The sequence below is a fragment of the Felis catus genome, chromosome X (assembly GCF_018350175.1).
Source record: "Felis catus isolate Fca126 chromosome X, F.catus_Fca126_mat1.0, whole genome shotgun sequence".
In the NCBI taxonomy this organism is placed as follows: Eukaryota; Metazoa; Chordata; class Mammalia; order Carnivora; family Felidae; genus Felis; species Felis catus.
This window is the reverse complement of record NC_058386.1, coordinates 38,687,019-38,706,977: the sequence shown is the minus strand read 5'-3', so window position 1 is coordinate 38,706,977 and position 19,959 is coordinate 38,687,019. Positions and strand designations below refer to the sequence as shown.

At 46.4% G+C, this 19,959-nt stretch overlaps 1 protein-coding gene across 3 annotated transcripts in view; it reads left to right on the top strand.

The window, feature by feature from the left end:
- The window catches only part of LOC101092497 (norrin cystine knot growth factor NDP), a 51,311-nt gene that overhangs the window by 11,764 nt on the left and 19,588 nt on the right, over window positions 1–19,959 (top strand). The window contains exon 1 of one of the 3 annotated variants that reach the window (XM_004000421.6): window positions 13,028–13,392. The exons of the other annotated variants lie outside the window; for them this stretch is intronic. The gene's annotated coding sequence lies outside the window, so the exon portion shown is untranslated. Of the gene's footprint in view, window positions 1–13,027; window positions 13,393–19,959 lie in introns of those variants that run through there. 3 annotated transcript variants of the gene reach the window in all.

Genomic DNA, 19,959 nt, shown 5'->3' with positions numbered 1-19,959 from the left:
AGATCGCGACCTGAGCTGAAATCAAGAGTCGGTTGCTGAGGGGCGCCTGGGTGGCGCAGTCGGTTAGGCGTCCGACTTCAGCCAGGTCACGATCTCGCGGTCCGTGAGTTCGAGCCCCGCGTCAGGCTCTGGGCTGGTGGCTCAGAGCCTGGAGCCTGTTTCCGATTCTGTGTCTCCCTCTCTCTCTGCCCCTCCCCCGTTCATGCTCTGTCTCTCTCTGTCCCAAAAAATAAATAAACGTTGAAAAAAAAAAATTAAAAAAAAAAAAAAAGAGTCGGATGCTGAACCGACTGAGCCAGCCAGGCGCCCCTAGTCCCGTGGTTTTAAAAGGCACCTACGTGCCGATGACCCCAAAACTTGTATCAGCTACACAGATCTCTCCCCTAAACTCCAGGTGCTGGCCGCCTGTCTACTTGGGTGTCTATCAACCATTTCCAGATCAGCACCTCCTTGATCTCACCTCCGCCCTCACTACGCACTTCTTTAACCTTCCTTATTTCCGTGAGTGACAACAAGATGAAATCAGCTGTTCGGGACAAAAAAACTCTACGTGCTTCTTGAGACCTCTTTTCCCCCTCAACTGACGAGATCAATCCATTAGCAAGAGGTTTTTTTTGGTTGGTTGGTTTGCTGTTGTGTTGTTGTTTTAGAAAATCTGTATTCAGACTGTTTGCAGAATCCAAGCACATTTCACCCCTCTACCAACTTAGTCCAAGTTTTTTTTTTACTACGAGGTAGGTATTAATTTGTCTGTGATTTATCCCCTGTAGAGAGGAAGTTGGCCTCTTGCAAATCTCCGTAGAAGCTGGCCAAGGCTTAGTACTTAAGGACATCAATCCTGGTCGACCATGAGACTTGGACCTCAGCCCTCCAAACATGCCCAAATTGAAGCTGGTGCTCCTTTAATCGTGAGCACTAGTGTGACAAATCCTGCCGCTAGGCTCTCTTTGTCCCTACAGCTGCGGCACAAGGTCTGGACCCTTCAGTCACTCCCCTAACACGGGAAGAGGCGCTGGCAGGATAGGAATGGGGCACAGCTCGACTTTTTCATACTGCTTTTACGTCCTGGCCCCTCATCATGCCAGAGAAGAACTTGGCTCAAGGTACCCCAGAGTGGGAGGGGCCGTGTGGAACTCACGTATCTGCCCCAATCCTGTTCCCCATGAGTTTTCTTCCAATGAGTGATGTTCTTACAGGTCTGGTCTGTGTGGTAGCCATTTTTCCTTGTTGCACAATAGGTGTTCTATTACGCCCAAATCCCAATTCTTGGTTCTGCCTCCCTCATCCGCTGTTTCAGTGAAACGAGAACGCCAACCGATCACCCATTGTGTTCCTACCAAAAACCTAAGTGTGTCATTGCCTATTCCTCTTCTTCACCTAAACCATACATTCGGTCCTTCAGCCAGTTCTGCAAGAGCTCTACTTTCAAAATACAGTCAGAATTTAACCATGTTTCATTGCATTCGCCTCCTAACCAGACTATTTCCGCAAAAGACCCCGAGGTCATCCTTTTTATATTTTCAATTTTTTTTAAGGTTTATTCATTATTGAGAGACAGAGAAACGGAACATGAGCATGGGAGGGGCAGAGAGAGGGAGAGACACAGAACCCGAAGCAGGCTCCAGGCTCTGAGCTGTCAGCACAGAGCCTGACGCGGGGCTTGAACTCACAAACTGCGAGATCGTGACCTGAACTGAAGTCGGACACTTAACCGACTGAGCCACCCAGGCGCCCCCCCAGGGTCATCCTTCATAAACCTGAATCAGGTCATGTCACCTTCTGGTTTGAAACTCCCAGATGACTTCTCATCACATTTAGAATACCCTCAAAAGCCTCATCATGGCTACAAGGCTCTACGTGATTTGGCCCTTGCCTCATTTTCTTCTACTCTTGCTCTGTTTCCTCTGCCTGGAATGATCCTCTCCCAACATGACTCTCTCTTACCTTCACCCACATCTCTGTTCAAACATCACTTCCTCCTGAGTGCGTTTCCTGGTTGCCCACTCCAAAATAATAGTCCCCTTCACTCTGGATCTCCTTATTATTACTATTTTTTTTAATGTTTATTTATTTTTGAGAGAGAGACAGACACAGAGACAGAGCACCAACAGGGGAGGGGTAGAGAGAGAGGGAGACACAGAATCCGAAGCAGGCTCCAGGCTCTGAGCTGTCAGCACAGAGCCCGACGCGGGGCTCGAACCCACAAACTGTGAGATCATGACCTGAGCCGAAGTCGGACGCCTAACGGACTGAGCCACCCAGGCGCCCCTATTACTATTTTTTAAGAGAGCATGTGCGTGTGCACACCAGTGGGGGAGGGACAGAAAGGCGGGGGGGAGAGACTCTCAAGCAGGCCCCATGTCCAGCACAGAGCCCAATGCAGGGCTTGATCCCACAACCCTGAATTATGACCTGAACCGAAATCAAGAGTCTGACACTCAACTGACAGAGCCACCCAGGAGCCCCATCTTTACTATTGTTTTTTGTTTGATTGTCACCATGGCGCTTACCAATTCCTGAAAGTATATTGTCTGTTTGTTTATGAGCCTGTTGTCGGCCTCCCTAATGGAATTTGTGCTTCACGAGAGCTTGGACCTTGTTCGTGTCCTTTGCTGTTCTGCCTCCAAGGCCTAACACAGGGCGTGGCTCTGCTCAAAAATTATCTGTTGAATAAATGAATGAGTGGGACTGAAAAAAGAGGTCTGAAAATAATTCCTCAGAGATCTGGGAAAATCTGAAGACATTTCTAAAAGCATAATTATCCATCAGCCCCGTTAGGAAAGATGGAGCCTTCTGCACTTAATAGGTGTTTGATAAATACAGATCGAATAAGTAAATGGATAAAATCAAGCTGCCTTTATTCATCACACGGAACAGCTATAGCATGCCTCTATGCCTGTTATTTTTTTCTTGACTCAAACCACCACATGTGATTTTTAAAATGAAAGTTTTGATTGAAAAAGTCACAAATTTGCGGAAATGGTTCAATATGTGAAAAAAATTCTTTGGGGAAAAAATAAAGAAGTGGGAAGTATGATGAGTGGTATCTTTTTGCGTGGCGGGGGGGGAAGATCAAGAACTATAATCTTTCTCTGAACATCAAGTGAGTGATTATTCATCCTTTGAAAAGTATACGTGAATTAGAAGCTGTCAGTACAAACTCTTAGAGTAATTCTTTCTGCGTGAAACTGACCTTAAGTAAGATGAAAACTGGCCTAACATGAATTTGTTGAGCTACTAGTGAACGTAGTTTGTCCTTGATCACGGAGACATGCAAAGTTAATTAAGAATGTTATTTCCAAACGAATGTCGCCTTTGGTACTAAAGGAAGTGAATGTTTCTTAATACTGTGAAATTGAAGAATCTCTTTGATTCTTAAAGAAGAATCAAGAGTTGACAGCAGAGTCTATTATCTTACAGGAAGAACCAAAGAAGTTGAAGTTCAAATATGACGGAAGCAGTTCGGTTTCATTCTGTAGAGAAAGTCATTACTTCCCAGCCTCCCAGTAGTTTTATAGGCATCTTAACATGGGAGTCGAAGACCTTGGGCCTGTTTGTAGTTGGGGCTGAGTTCACCATTTCCGTTGGCGTTCTCCAGCAGGGTAACAACACACAGCGATAATCTTTGAAATCATGTCAGCTCAATGCCTCAAATAACCTTCACGCCGAGCCTCTTAAATTGGTTTTCTTCACCCATAAAACAGATGAAGTAACTGAGGTTGTAAGGAGTTTAACGACTCTGCCCAAATTGCTGAGCTAATGAGATTTGCCAGGCTGGGGCATCCGTGGTGCAATTGAGTTAAAGGTGCAGATAATGTTGGAGACTTAGAGGATAATCAGTTGCACTTATGTATCCCGTCGAGAGGTGCCCATGGGAGATTTAAGTGGTGCTTTCTCAGGAATAAGTGGCAATTCCTGTTTCGAAGTTCAGAAACTAGGCTGAGAACAGAGATCGACGTGGAGGTGACGTAGGAACCAGGAACTAGATAAATCATTCAGGTGGGTGTTAGTGAAGAGCATGGAGGCCATGAAAGAAAAGGATGTCAGGGAAGAAAAATTTGGAGGAAGAGTGGCTCGTTTGTGTCCGATATTATTGAGGGCTCCTGTGGAGTGAGGACTAAGACCTTTGAAATAAAATGGATATCGGGGTCCTTACCGCTAGTATGAAGCACCCCATGCCCAGTAGTGTGGCATAGTACTAACTGATGATTTTAGTTCTATTTCTCCCCTAAATAAGGAAGAGCTTATTAGCAAGCTGACACATTTTGTTAGAGGATTTGTTTCCCCCCTAAATATGTCCTTTTTTTTTTTTTTTTTTTCTTTCTCAAATGTTCTTCGGACTGCTTTGAATCTTTGCATTTCTAATTGTGTGTATAAAATGATTGTTCACTATCTTTCTGGAGTAACTCGCGGATAGAAGAATGGATTTAAAAAAAAAAGGGCTAGATAAAAATCTTAGTTTTCTTATTGCACTAACAATGTGGCCCTTAAATCACTTTTTATAAAGTTCAAAAGGTGCTTGAATTTAGGGCTGAGAGTCTTTTTTCTTTCGTCATCTTTTTATAAACTGAAGATTGTCCTGATTTATGCTTTGATGAGATGTACAGTATGCTGTATGAAAAAGATATCCTCTCAATGCTTTGAAGATTCTCATAAAATGGTGAAAACCGTGCCAAAAGAGATTATTCACTAAAATTAGTACATATGCAGTGGTTCATTAGCTTGAATTTACATTGTGAAATTGCTCATTGAATTGACTGGGTATTTTTATAATGGTTAAAGACTGGTTCTTAATTCTGATTGTGCTTTAGAATTGCCTGGGAGTTTCCCCCTGCCCCTCGAGGCTGTCTGCTTAATTGGGTAACATTTCATGCGGTGGGTGGGGGGAGAAAGAGGGTGTGCTATGTTGTTGGGTTTTTTTACATAGACTTTATTTTTCAGAGTAGACTTAAGTCCACAAAAAAAATTGAGCGGAAAGTACAGAGAGTTCCCGTATTTCCCCTGTCTCCCCTCCCCATGCACACACACCCTCTCCCCATATCAACATTTCACACCAGACTGGTACATTTGTCACAACTGATGAACCTACATTGACATCATTATAACCCAAAGTCCATATAGTTGACATTAAGGCTCACTCTTGGTGCTGGACATTCTATGGGTTTGGACAAACGTATGATGACATCTATCCATCATTACGGTATCTTGCACACTATTTTCACCGTACTAAAAATTCTCCATGTTTGGCCTATTCATTCCTTTCCCACACCAACCCCTGGCCAAACACTGATCACTTTACCGTCTCCATAGTTTTGCGTTTTCAAGAATGCCATATCGTTGGAATCATACGGTAGGTAGCCTTTCGGATTGGCTTCTTTCACGTAGGAATGTGCATTTTCCACGAATGTAAGCTTTATTGAGGTATTATTGACATATACGATTGGAAAGTAATATGCATTCAGGATTCTTTTCTGTCTTGTCATGGCTGGATAGCTTACTCCCTTTTAGCACTGAATAGTATTCCACTGTCTGGATGTACAGGAGTTTATTGATCTGTTCACCTACCGAAAACAGCTTGGTTGTTTCCAAGTTGGGGCACTTATGGATAAAGCTGCTATGGATATCCACGTGCAGGTTTTTGTATGGTATAGTTTTCAACCCTTTTGGGTAAATATTAAGGAGCACACCTGCTGGATCATATGGTTAGAGTATGTTTACTTTTGCAAGAAACTGCCAAATTGTCTTTCAAAGCGGTTGTACTGTTTTGCATTTCCACCCACAATGAATGAGAGTTCCTGTTGCTCCACATCCTCGCCTGTGTTTGGTGCCGTCATTGTTCTGGATTTTGGCCATTCTAGTAGGCATGTGGTTAGTAGCTCACTGTCGTTTTTGTTTTTGTTTTTGAATGTTTGTTCATTTTTGAGACAGAGACCGAGCATGAGCAGGGGAGGGGCAGAGAGAGAGGGAGACACAGAATCTGAAACAGGCTCCAGGCTCCGAGCTGTCAGCGCAGGGCCCGACGCGGGGCTCGAACTCATGAACCGCGAGATCATGACCTGAGCCGAAGTCGGCCGCTCAACCGACTGAGCCCCCCAGGCGCCCCTCACTGTCGTTTTAATTTGCATTTCCCTAATGACATATGATGTGAAGCATCTTTTCATTTGCTTTTCTGCTTTCTTCTATGGTGAAGTGTCTGTTCGGGTATTTTGCCCATTTTTTCATCAGGTTGTTCATTTTCTTCTTTTGAGTTTCAGCATTCTTCACAGATCTCATGTCTTTTGCAAATGTTTTCTCCAAGTCTGTGGCTTTTCTCTTCATTCTCTTACCATGGTCTTTCACAGAGCAGTCTTTGTTTTAATGAAGTCCAGCTTATCAGTTGATTATTTGATGGACTGTGCTTTTGATGCTCTAAGGGAAACTTTATTTTAATTAATGTATTTTTATTCCTTGTCTTCTTATTCTTTTTTTTCACACCTCCAGTTTTGGTAACCACCTCCACTTTCTGTTTCTAAGGGTTCTGTTTTTTTAGATTCTACATGTAAGGGAGATCATACGGTATTTGTCTTTCTCTGTGTGATTTATTTCACTTAGCATAATACCCTCATGGTCCATCCAAGTTGTTGCAAATGGTAGGATTTCCTTATTTTTCGTGGCCAAATAATATTCCTCTGTGTGTGTGTGCGTGTGTGTGTGTGTGTGTGTGTGTGTGTCTCACATCTTCTTTATCCATTCATCTGTTGATGAACACAGGTTGTTTCCATATCTTGGCTATTGTGAATAATGCTACGTTGAACACAGGGGTACATATATCTCTTCAATATCCCGCATTTTCATTTCCTGTGGATATATACCCAGGAGCGGATCATATGGGAGTTTTATTTGTAATTTCTTGAGAAACCAAAGAGAGCTTTTTAAAATACCAGATGCCCTGTCTCCACCTTTAAAAACCCTGTGTTTTTTTAATGTTTATTTATTGGGGAGCCTGGGTGGTTCAGTGGGTTGAGTGTCCGACTCTTGATTTCAGGTCAGGTCATGATGCCAGGGTCGTGGGATCAAGCCCTGCATTGGGCTCCTCACTGAGCATGGAGCCTGTTTAAGATTCTCTCCCTCTCTCTCTCTCTCTCTCTCTCTCTCTCCCTCTGCCCCTATTCTCTGCTCATGTGCACACATGCTCTTGCTCTCTTGCTCTCTCTCTAAAAAAAAGAAAATGTTTATTTATATATTTTGAGAGAGAGAGAGAGAGCAGGGGAAGGACAGAGAGAGAGGGAGAAAGAATCCCAAGCAGGCTCTGTGCCATCGGCGCAGAACCCAATGCACGGCTCAAATTCATGAACTGTGAGATCGTGACCTGAGCTGAAATCATGAGTCGGGCACTCAACCCACTGAGCCACCCGGGCGCCCCAAGAGCCTGTTGTAATTAGCCTGAGTGAGGCCTGGGCATTAGCATTTTTAAAGCTCTTGTCTATTCTGAAGTTGAGAAGCACAGTGCCATCATTTCCTTTCTCCAGTCTTAGGCAACAGCTTTCAGTGTTTAAAAAACAAAAACAAAACTATCATTTGTTTTTTTTTTTTTTAACGTTTATTTATTTTTGAGACAGAGAGAGACAGAGCATGAACGGGGAAGGGGCAGAGAGAGAGAGAGAGACACAGAATCTGAAGCAGGCTCCAGGCTCTGAGCTGTCAGCACAGAGCCCGACGCCGGGCTCGAACTCACGGACCGCGAGATCATGACCTGAGCCGAAGTCGGACGCTCAACCGACTGAGCCCCCCAGGCGCCCCTTCAGTGACCTCTCTTGTTGCCCTCTGCCCTTCCCCCCTCATCTGCCCATGACCCACCTGCATATGAGGCAGAGTGAGCTTCCAAAAATGTGAATGATTGCTTTACACTCATCGGTGCGTTCCTATCCGATGGCAAACAAAATTGTGTTAATTTCCTCTATCAGTGTATCAAAAACTGTGCGGTGTTAGACAACAGAACGGTATCGCATCACAGCTCTTGAGGCCAGAAACCAAGATGGCAACAGGGCTGTGTTTTCTCTGATGGCCTTAGGGAAGAAGCGTTCTTTGCGTCTTCTATCTCCTATTGTTCGTCAGCAACCTTCGGCCTTCCTTGGCTTGTGAATCCATCACTCCAGTCACACGACCGTCTTCTCCCTGTGTGTCTTCACCTCATCTTCCCTCTGTCCGTGTCTGTCTCTGTGTCTAAGATTCTCCTTCTCATAAGGACATCAGCCATATCAGGTTAGGGCCCACCCTCGGGACCTCATGGTAATTTGGTCATCCCTGTAAAGATCCTATTGCTTTTTTTCAAGCCTATTTATTTGTTTTGAGACAGACAGAGAGAGTGAGCAGGGGAGGGGCAGAGAGAGTGGGGACAGAGGCTCTGAAGAAGGCTCTGCACTGACAGCAGAGAGCCCGATGTGGGGCTCGAACTCACAAACTGTGAGATCATGACCCGAGCCGAGGTCAGACGCTCAACCGACTGAGCCACCCCCATGCCCCTAAAGACCCCATTTCTAAATAAGGTCACGTCCCGAGGTACTGGAGGTTAGGCCTGCAACGGATGGTTTTCCGAGGGGACACAATTCGACCGATAGGAAGACCCAAACTCTCTCCACTGGCCAATAAAATTTTATTTTATTTTATTTTATTTTATTTTATTTTATTTTATTTTATTTTTTTAACGTTTATTTTTGAGACAGAGAGAGACAAAGCATGAACGGGGGGGGGGGGGGGGGGGGGGCAGAGAGAGAGGGAGACACAGAATCTGAAGCAGGCTCCAGGCTCTGAGCTGTCAGCACAGAGCCCAATGCGGGGCTCGGACTCACGGACCACGAGATCATGACCTGAGCCGAAGTTGGACGCTTAACCGACCGAGCCACCCAGGCGCCCCTAAAACTTTATGTGACGTATACGACTGCCGCTTTCATGTCCGGCCCAGCTCCTATCACTTGTCGCTCTCCCTCTTTCCAGCCACCTTGGCATTTCTGCTTCCCAAGTTTGCTCTTAGCATTTACATTCAAATGCCACCTCCACGGGGGTGCCCAACTCTGCTCACCCCATTAATTCAGCCCTCTTCCTGGGCTACTTCACTTACTCTTTATCTCATTACTGTTTTGTTTGCCTCATAGCACACGTCACACTCCGAGGTATATAGCGTGGCTCTCCCTGTGGCAGAGGCTACCGGCGATCTACCCACCTACTGGTCAACCTTTTTGATCACTAAGAAGCAGGCATAGAGCAAGCTCTTTCCTCCTTCCCTCTTGATCCCTGAATCGAGAGGCGATTTCTAGAGTCCCCACCGGTTATCTTGAGTTCACGAATTAACCTCCCAGGGAACAGAAGCCAAGAACGGTGAGCACGACAGAAGTGGAAAGAGTTTGAGGTTTTTGATGACACCAGGTCCTGGTCTCACGGTTCGTGGGTGCGAGCCCCACCCGTCAGGCTCCGTGCTGGCACTTCGTGAGCCTGCTTGGGACTCTCTCTCTCCCTCTTTCTCTGCCCCTCCCCCGCTCATGGGCACTCTCTTTCTCACTCTCTCAAAAATAAATAAATAAGCTTGAGAAAAAGCCTTAGTATAAAAGAGAATAACAGTATTCACCTTACAGGACTGTTGTGTATCTCTCTGAAAGAGAGCATACGTATAGAATATTTCGCTCAGAGCCCAGCAGACAGTAAAAAAGCATTCAATAGTTGTTGTCGTTATTATTATGGATAGGTATTTTTGAATGAATACTGTCCTATTCATGAGGATGGTAAAGATTAGTATTCTCATAGAGAATTAAAAACTGTGGGGGCGCCTGGGTGGCGCAGTCGGTTAAGCGTCCGACTTCAGCCAGGTCACGATCTCGCGGTCCATGAGTTCGAGCCCCGCGTCAGGCTCTGGGCTGATGGCTCGGAGCCTGGAGCCTGTTTCCGATTCTGTGTCTCCCTCTCTCTCTGCCCCTCCCCCGTTCATGCTCTGTCTCTCTCTGTCCCAAAAATAAATAAAAAACGTTGAAAAAAAATTAAAAAAAAAAAAAACAAAAAAACTGTGACTAGCAGATTATGCCAGTATGTCTGGATTTTACACACACACACACACACACACACACTCGCACACTCCTATCTTTATCCATGTAGATATGATATGAAATGTTATTGGCTCTCAGTGGGTACCTCGATAAGTATTGATATATAAGAACTACGGGTCTTGCTGGGAATTTTCTACATTTGAAATTTTATAACAGAGACTATAGTAGACGGTCAGTGAATCGGAAACCATTTTTTTATTTGGGGAAGTGGCTAAGAAGAAGTAAAGGCTACATTTCCATCTGTATGCTAATGGTGTTGGTTTGCCTAAATTTGGAAAATCGAATGCTCAGGTCAGGACACCAGGTCGCCCATCTCAAAAACTGTTTCTTGCTAATTAAAGCAGAAAGGAATTTATTGGCAGGATCTTGGTGGGTATGGTGATGGGGGGTACCGTTCATAGAATCACGTGGAAAGCTGGAGATCCAGGCTCATAAAATGGTGAATACGGATGTAGTCAAAAAGAGCAAATTGCTAAGGATGCCTTCTTGGACCCTGTGTCCCCAGGAGAGCCACCTCACGTGGCTGGGCTCGGTTGCCCCCGACATTGGCTGTTGTATCCTCCGGGCTCTCCATTCCAGAACAACCATGGAGAATAACCTTTGAATGTCTGCATGTGTTGGCCACTCCTCCTGGATGGCACATCCACCTGGCTCTCCAGCTGCCCAAAGAGGGGAGAGGAAATACCTCCTCCCTTCAGATTCCGCAGGGAGGAGGCAGGACCTATCTTGGGATTACCCATCCCTTCCTAGGTGTTTGGATGCTCGGCGGCTCCAGTAAATACCCACGAGAGCTCCCAAGAAAGAGAGAGAGAGAGAGAACCTGAAAGCAGCACCAGAAAACAAAGGCTCAGAAGCGAGCCCTTAAAAGATTTCCCATCCAGCTGATAGACACCTCCTTCTCAGAACCCCGAGTGCATGTGAAATCGCAGCAGGAGTATTTTCATCCCTTTTGGCATGGGTGGAAATTTAAAGGGAACCCTTCTTCCTCAGCAGTGTTTACAACAAGCCAGTAAAGTAACCATACGTGGCACAGCGACCTTTCTGAAAAGCACGATGTGAGAAAAAAAGAGTTCCTGTCGCCAGATGCCTATTGATAGGCTCGGAAACGGGTCTTCTGGAGCCCAATGGGCGGAAGCGAAGCCTTTCTCTTGAGAAGGGAGCAGATGGTATTCTTCGCCACCCCTGACAGAATAAACGGCTGGAGGAAGCAGTGGGGCTCCATCTGGGAGAGAGCCGGTCTTCTGTGGCCAAGCAGTCAATGTGTTTGCGATCTTTACACTTCTCTGTGGTGCTCTTGCAGAAGGGCAGGTTGTACAAGGCTGGAAAATTCCAACCGGGAAGGACCATACACCTCTTGACGTCCCTTCAGAGCAGATAAACTCTGAGAAACCCAGAGGAAACAGATAGTAGGGCGGAGTGGTGACCACGCGTTGGGAAAGCCACAAGGTATTGATTTGAGAGAAATGAACAAAGGTGGATGGGCGTCAAGCTGTGATATTTGAACGTGTTGGTGGCCAAAGAGTTCATCCTCCCTCCCGATCTGACCCAGAGAACTGAGCCAGAAAATGTGTTCATGACTATTTCCATGGCTCTTACTCAGCTACAAGTCATTTTCCCTTTCAGATTGTTTCCATTTTTAAGGCCCAATTTCCATTTGCTTTTTTGATCTTCTGCTTTTAAGACATTTGGCCAGCATCATCATCGGCCCTAGTGCCCGGTTTTCTTGCAAGGCTTTGAACTTGTCATTTCTCCTTTGGCCTTGTAGGTGGATTCTGTTTGTAACTGGCTGGTCCCAGGTAGACAGAGTTTTGCTGACGGGGCAAAAGGAAAGGCTTCTTCTGAAAAAGGTAGAGGTATAACTGAACATTTGAAGACACCTCTTGTAAACATCAATGACGGTTTAGAGTAAAAGTTCTGTGGAAAAGTAATGACGTGATCATCAATTTATTAATGAACAAATGAACATGACAGTTTCGGCATCAACAACCCTATGGACCTCCCAAGAGAAATTTCTTCTTCAGTTTTATGATACATTTACTCTTCCGTGAAATGCCATTTTTTAAATATTCTCAGTTTAATTCTTCATCAGGGTTAATTAAAAAAAAATCATTCTGGGGCTGTGTCCGTGTGACATAAAATAATGCATAAATGGTTCAATGGTTCTTTGTGTTCTCCGCAAAAATTGCTTGATGGTTTTCTGTCTTAATTTTAAGCTTTTGAAGGAAATATTCCCCTTTGTCTTTTCACAGCTCCTAAACAGCGTTATCCAGCTAGCAAGCACTTAGCGCCCACACATAGTGACCTTTGCCACTTTTGTACAAAACTAGCTGTTTCGCTGGGGAGTCGGCCTTACCTATTAGTTTCACACTCCTCTATTCCAAGGAGCCACGGACTGCACTTCCTCATGGTTTCAAAGTCGTATGGAGAGTTACCTGTTAGTTTCACACTCCTATATTCCCAGGAGCCAAGGGCTGCACTTTCTCATTGTTTCAAAACCATATGGAGAGTTTTATTCTAAGTGATGCAGATGAAGGCACTTATTAACGTGCCCTTGTGGATTTCATCGTGTACACGCTGCTAGAAATCATGTAATGGATGAACAACTCAGAAAAGAGCTCTCGCCACCCACACACATCGTGATGAAACGGGGCAGCGTTTTGCACTTGCTTCTACAGCATCGCCTGAGAAGTCGTTCTGATTCCCGTCCTCCTCCTCCCTTATACTTAGAATCTCAACTTCATCTCGGGCAGCTGCTGAATCGTCAAACAGAATGCCACCGTCCCTGTATTTCCAAAACTACGACTCTTCCCTGCGGACTGCCCATCTCCAGGGCATGCTTGCCAAAGAATTAAACCCAGAATATTCATTCAGCCTCTTGTTATTCCAAAAGGGGGATGGGGGTGGGGGGAGGAAACTTCCTCGCCCTTGCCCTTGTTCTTCTGTGTCGTTCCCATCCCATCGTAAGATGCTCCGTGGAAGGGAGCCGAGCGGTGGGCAGTGGCCGAGTCCCCGATAAGGAGCGCCTCACATTTCCGTGGCATTCTCATTTGCTAGTGCGCTGCTGCGGCCGCACGCCTGATTGATATATGACTGCAATGGCACTTTTCCATTTGACATTCTCTCTCTCTCTCTCCCTCTCCCTCTCCCTCTCTCTCTCCCTGTGTCGCTTAAACAACAGTCCTAACTTTTGTGTGTTGCAAATATAAAAGGCAAGCCATGTGACAGAGGGACAGAAGAACAAAAGCATTTGGAAGTAACAGGACCTCTTTCTAGCTCTCAGAAAAGTCTGAGAAGAAAGGAGCCCTACGTTTCCCCCAAGGTAAGCAGGAAAAACAAACGCTGACGGCTTGCCTAGGAAATTGCTTCTTTCCAAACCGACCATTTCATCCTCCTCTCAGACAAAGAGACAACCTTTAAATACCACTTAAATTTGCATTACTTGAATTTGCATTAATCGGTAGCATGCTAGCATTGTGGGTTTTTTTTTTTTTTTTTTTAAATGAACGGGTCTTTGAAGTCTGTGACAGAGCCGGGGAGCCTCTCGGAGAGGCTGCTGGAAAATCCCTTTGGGTTTGACCGAAAGAGATTTTATTTTCGAACTCTCTGCGTAGTTCGATGGAACTTTGTAATGGTTCTTATATCTGACCCGGTGAAAGGAGGCTGGGAAGGAGCATTGGGCGACATGGATTCCTGGAGCCCCAGTATCTTCCCCACCGCCCTCATCCCTGTTACAATGGGGGCACTATGAAGGCGGGCAACCCTCCGAGTTTAAAAGCGCACTGTTTACTTTTATTACTACTTCTGTATGCTGCTGATCTCCTGCCAGGGCTCCGCCGGAGTGCTTAGAATGACTTCAAACAATAGGCAACATTTATTTCTAGCTTTCTCTGTCACGCTTTGCAGGAATCCTGTTCCTTTGCACTCTCCTCCCAATGTGCAAGGACTTCGCTTTCCGTAGACGCAGTCAGGAGCGCCGGGGAGAGAGAAGGACGGGTTTACTATAGGATTTTGATTGGGCAAAAAGTCCAAGGAAATGCATGCTGTTTGCCTTGGCCTTATCGCAAAGGGTTATTTTTAGTAGTCAGCTTGTCCCTGCGGCTCGACCGATGCTACACTGTCCGAACGGTGACCGAGGAAGGATGCTCCCACCAGCGCAGGGACCGGGACCTGTAGGAATGACTCCTACAGACACCTGAGGAATATTCGGAGGGTTCTTTCGAGCTCCTGAATACAAGTTCTCTCTTTAAATGAACAATTGGGCTGTAGGAGGCCTGGGCATAACTCTTTCTTGAGGGACGGGAAGTTTGTGTACAGAATGTTAATGACTCAGGACGCGTTGTAACTGAGGCTCATTGTAATTCACGAGCCCAGATAAACCTGCGTGAAGAGTAGACTCCCTTCTCCAGTGAGATTCAGGTGCAGCAAAGGAAGCTCTCTGGCGAGATGGGAGTCCCACTCCCTTGCCCTTTGTAACTGTCAGTAACAACAGATATGGATGCTGTGAAACCGTCTCTTCGTTTCTAATATTCGTGTATTTTAATTTACAAGGAGCTGGCTACGGCAAACTGCTCCAACATGTAACGTTAAGTACCTGGTATATTTGAAAATGTGGAGATGCCTGCAATACGGTGTCGGCTGTGGGTGTCAGCCACATACAGCGGGGACTGCAGAATGCTTCTCGAGTGTGTCCTTAGACCAAATGCAAATATCTGCCCATTTCCTTCTCGCCAGTCTGGCTTCTGAAAGTGAACTTTAGGGTCCTATTCAGTTTATGGGGAACTTGCCTGATCTTCTCTAATAACTAGCCTCCCGGGCATTGCTGAGTGGAAATGCAGCTTCTGAATGAGTTCATTTACAACTTTGGGCTATTCGCCGCCGTTTGAGAAAGCCTGAAACGATGCTATGGGTTCTATTGCTATGCAATTTTATGGTGATTTTTTTTTAACTACTGCGGTTAACAGAGCCATCAGCTGAGTCGAAACAATAGTCTTCTACTGTTCTTCAGACCGTTGTATGAGAATGTCTGAACACAAAATGCAAAGTTTTGCATCATTTACTTTAAAGTACGTTTGGTTCAGGTAAAGGGACAACTGACCGAGGCCTTCTTGAGCGGCTCTGTAACCAAGCAGCTGACACCCACAGATGGAAACAATGCCTGTGGAGTTTTCAATCTTAATCCGGGTTCCAGTGACACTGTCAAGGGGAAAATAAATCATTTTTCAATACATTTAACAATTTCCAACTCATTTGTTTTTCCTGGGCCCTTGAAAAGTGTGAGTTTCTCGGAATCATAGCCACCAATGGTGGCTGGCAATTTCTACCAGACCTTAAGGACTCAGGATTCAAGTGCTATTATTCTTACTGGTGAATTATTCATTCCATCATTCCTTTAAGAAATTCCGCTAGTCCTGATGGATGCAAAGGTGAATGAGGCATTGTCCCCTGCCTTGATTCTCAGCCTGTATGCCCTCTGCAGTTAGATTTGGGGACTGCGATGGACTTTGCCAACGGGGAAACGGGTCAATGGCTTTCTTGTAACAAAGAGCTATTTCAAATATCTGCTGATACCCAGGCTTACGTGAAATGATTGTCGCTTATCAATGGGTTTTCTTTCCATTTGTGACGAAGGGGTTCCCCTGAGGCCTCTATCACCGGATCTCGGGTACACATCACTCAAAGCTGACAAGGCCCGGACCTTTCCCGCCTGGGTAGAGGAAGCCTGGAAAAAGGGCAGTTAATCCTTTCTCTGCTCCCTTGAGCACACTTTGGAGAGGATCACGTGTTGTCTCTATCAGCTGTGAGTCACCTACTCAGCAGCTGACATCAGGGCCGCTGGATGAATCACTGAATTAAAAACATGCCCGGAGGAAGATGCTATCACTGTCTCCCACCGCTCACTAGTCCCGCCCCCAGGATCCAAACCAGTGACCTCTGGGGTCTGGCCTAAATTCAAGGGGGCCCCTGGGAAGAAGTTGCCGGAAGTCATTCCCCAAGCCTAGGTCCCAGGCAGAGCCACACGCAGTGTTCCTTTGAAATAAGGCAGTCTTGTGTTTTCTGGCTTCGGTAGGTTACTCGGGGGAGGAAAAAAAAAAAAAAAAAAAACACCCTGAAGACAGCATCACCAGAGTCCTTGATTTCGGTCCTTATCAGCAGATAAGCCCCCGTGGTTGGATTAAAATGCCTCTGACTCCCTGGGGTGCCTGACTCACCCTAGCCAGCCTCAGCTTTTTGGCCAGCGGCCTCTAAGGCCAGGCTCACCTCTTCCCATGACACTCCGCTCCTGCTCCTGCTACTTTGTCCAGGCCACCTCTCCCCCTCCCCCCAACACCCCCCCCCACCCCCAGGCTGGGCCAAGCAGGGGCAGAAGGGATGGGGAGGCAGGTGGAATGACCGAAGTGCTAAAGCAATGGAAGAGAGCTGGGCCATGTGAGGGTGGGTAAGCTCCAGGGCCCAGATCGCTGTGGCCTGCCCTGGGCTGTGATCAGCTGTCATTTCCTCTTTGTGTATGACACTGTGGAACATATTAAAATTTCTCGGGGCTGGTATGTGTGGAATTCCTCTGATGCCCCACCTCACCAACTTACCCGGACAATAAAAGCAAGGTTGTAAGCCTTTGAACAGCTGGCAGGCTATATATTTCCCCGCTTTCTTTCGCATAATCTAATTCAGAAAAGAATCCAGCTAGACTGGCAGTGCCACGTCTGGGCACTTGTTGCCTGCAAGTCCTTCCTCCGCCACCTCCTTCCCGCCCGCCCTGGAATCTTCCTGGGTGGCATGTGGCTTTTATTTTCTTTTGCTCTCCACCACTCGCACCCCGCCCCCTTTTCCCTGCGCCGGAGCTTCTGCCATTGTGAGCTTGCTCTTCTGCCCTGCCTGAGTTTCCAGACAGCCTGGGTCCGGCTCCATCGGGGGGGGGGGGGGGGGGGGGATGGGGGGGAGAGCAGCCCCGTGAGGTCTGCTAGGATTCGGGGGGCTTCTGGAGCCCTTGAGCCTGAACCCACTCGCAGAGAGGAGCAGGGCTCGGCCTGCCCCTCAGGCGGTTGAGAGCGGGGCTGGAGTGACCCCGGGCTGGCGGGGACAGGCATACCATCACAGTGACCCGGCACATCTCCTCCGGCGCAGGGCTGGGGGGTGGACAGCTATGGGAACGCCTGGATGCACTTCGGCCTACATTAAGAGAAATGTGATTATTGTCTGTTCCGGGGACAAGTGGCTTAAAACAAAGCTCCCTGGATCCTCAGGCCCCACTCCGCCCCCTTTCTCCGTCCTTCCCACAGCCGTCCCTTCCCAAGGAAAAAGAAGGACAGACAGGGTTTTTCATTTGGCTAGCACGAGCTTGACTGTCTTTTGGAAACCCAACTGGGCGAAAGGGAGAGGGAAAAAATGGATCCTAGCCGGAGCTGAACTAAAAATGCATGGGGCCGAGGAGATGGGGAGGACTTTTTCTCCCTTCCTTCCTTCCTTCCTTCCTTCCTTCCTTCCTTCCTTCCTTTTTTTTTCTCTCTCTCTCTCCTAACAGCAGAACAACCGTTTGGTTTATGAGTTGCCAATGGAAGGCACTGGACTTCTCAATTAGGCATCCCCATTTAAGAGCCTCATGCAAACCCTTCAAAGATGGGTTTAAAAGCATCCTTGAAAGATGCTGCTAATGTCTTTGGGACCAAAAGGTATCCAAGAGCAATCGACGATGCAGCTTCCTATTCCTTTTCTTTTCCTGGGGGTTTTCGTAGTCTTTTCTGAATTAGCTCAAGTTCATTAAAAGACCCAAAAGGAGAAATTTAACACAGCTGAATGAAAATGAGTCTTTTCCTGTTCGCTTGACAAGGGGTGGGGGGTGGGGGGGGAGGAAAGAAAGAGAAGAAAGAACCCTCCTCTGCCACTTCTTGGGTTTTAATATGAATTATTCCATACAAGTCCCTAGGCTAGAGGATCTATTTAAAGACGCCTGGCAGCATGAAGGGAGAGGGTAAAAATACAACCGCTCTTTTGTCCATCAAAGGTTTTCTTTGGGAGGACATTAAGAGCATTTCTATTTTCCTGTCTGCCCCTGCCAGTGGCAACGTTCCAGCTGGTAGTACCCACTCCTCACCAGTCAGATCAGCAACCATGAACTTCTGTGTTTGATTCGGGCAGAAGACAAAGGGTGGGGAATCCTTCCGAAACCCCCAAGCGTGTGCAGCGCGGCGGGAGAGGCTGGTATAGAAATGAGTGCTGGCTCGGCTGTTCAGGTTGCGTGCTGCAAATCCACACACACACACACACACACACACACACACACAAACACCCCACGTTTGAGTTTCTGAGGACGATTGTGCCGATGGCTGAGAGTTACACCCCCTAGACCCATTTTCAATCGTCAGACTGTAACACCCTGGATGGGGTTCACAGTCTGGAACAACCGCTTTCTTGTTAGAAAGAGTGCTGACTCAGAAAATTCAAAGAATGGGTAACTTCAGTCGACAATATATCCCCAGTGCTTAGAATCAGGAATTCATCCAATTGGGGGTCCGTTTCGCCCTCATGTCAAAATCTGCACATGAACGCTGACTGGTGGCTTTAAACTGGCTTCTAGAAGGTTTGCAGTGGATGTGTTTCTCTTTTTGTTTTTCTGCAAAAGCTAAGAATTTTTCAGACAATTTTCTCTCTTCCAAGGCCTGGCTCAAGCCCAGCTTTTCCTTTCAAACTGTGATCCAACCAATTGCAGGATCCTTTAAAAATGAAAGGGCCACAGGTTAATACATTCACAAAAGTTGATGAACTGTCAGAATGTCACAATAGCCCTAAACAGGGCGTCCCCTTCCGTCCTGCCATCAATAGGGAATAAAAGCGGGGAGGGAGCCGGGCACGGGAGAAGCAACAAAAGAGAAGGAGGAAGGATTATTTTTGATGTTCAAAATCTGCCACCCCACATTTTCAAATGGCACCATTTCAGAAAAGGAAGCTTCCTTCAGTTTCACCTACTCTCCCCGCCCCCCCAGGAAGAGGGGTTTGAACTCTGAGGTTGCCTTCTTTACTTGGCGTTAGAAAAGGAGGTCAACTCTTCAAGTGAAAAAATATCCCCATCCTCAGCTCTCAGTGAAATGTAGGCACATACGTGCCTAAAATGGACGTGAAAAATCAAAGTCCGATTTTTTTTTTTTTTTTTTTTAAAGCACAAGGCGATATTTTAGGACTTGATACATTTCGGTGATTTTTTTTTTCTTTCCTTCAAACTATGGGAAATTACTCCTTTTCGGAATTTAGATTTTTCTTTTGAGGTTGGAAATCCAAAGGCAGCAGAACGGAATTGTTCAAGGCGGACTGACAATCAAATGCCATGGCTAGCCGTAAGTGTGCGGAGTTTACGCAAAGCAAGAATACAAAGGGAAAACCCACAGCCCAATGAGTTCAGAATTCTTAGCAATATGGGAGGAAAATGTACCCCGGCGTGTTTTTATTTTCACCTTGCCCCTTTGACGGAAGTCTGCATGGATTACAAGAGGATTGAATTCGGTATTCAAATCCCACCGTTGGGCAGAAAAGGCCATTTGAATGGAGACTGGGAAGAGCGAGTTTGTCCCATTGTTTATGCCCCATTTCTAACTAAGGGCTCTACAGCTGTTAGGTGAGATCAACTACCCACCATTCCAAATCGCTGTTGCGGGTGAGGAGATTCAAACGCAGCTTTGGAAACACTTTGCTGGATACTTTGAAGAAAAGCCAACATACTCATTTGGCTCCAGGGCAAAAGGAAGCCTGTACCCTGAGCTAACATTGGTCACCTCTCTTCTCCTAAGGCCACACCAAAGCCAGCAGTCCAGCGGCAGAGCAAGTATCGAATTGCACCGGCACTAGGGTCCCCAGAACACCTGGTCACCTTTTCTTTCCCGTAGGGAGAGCAGACCTT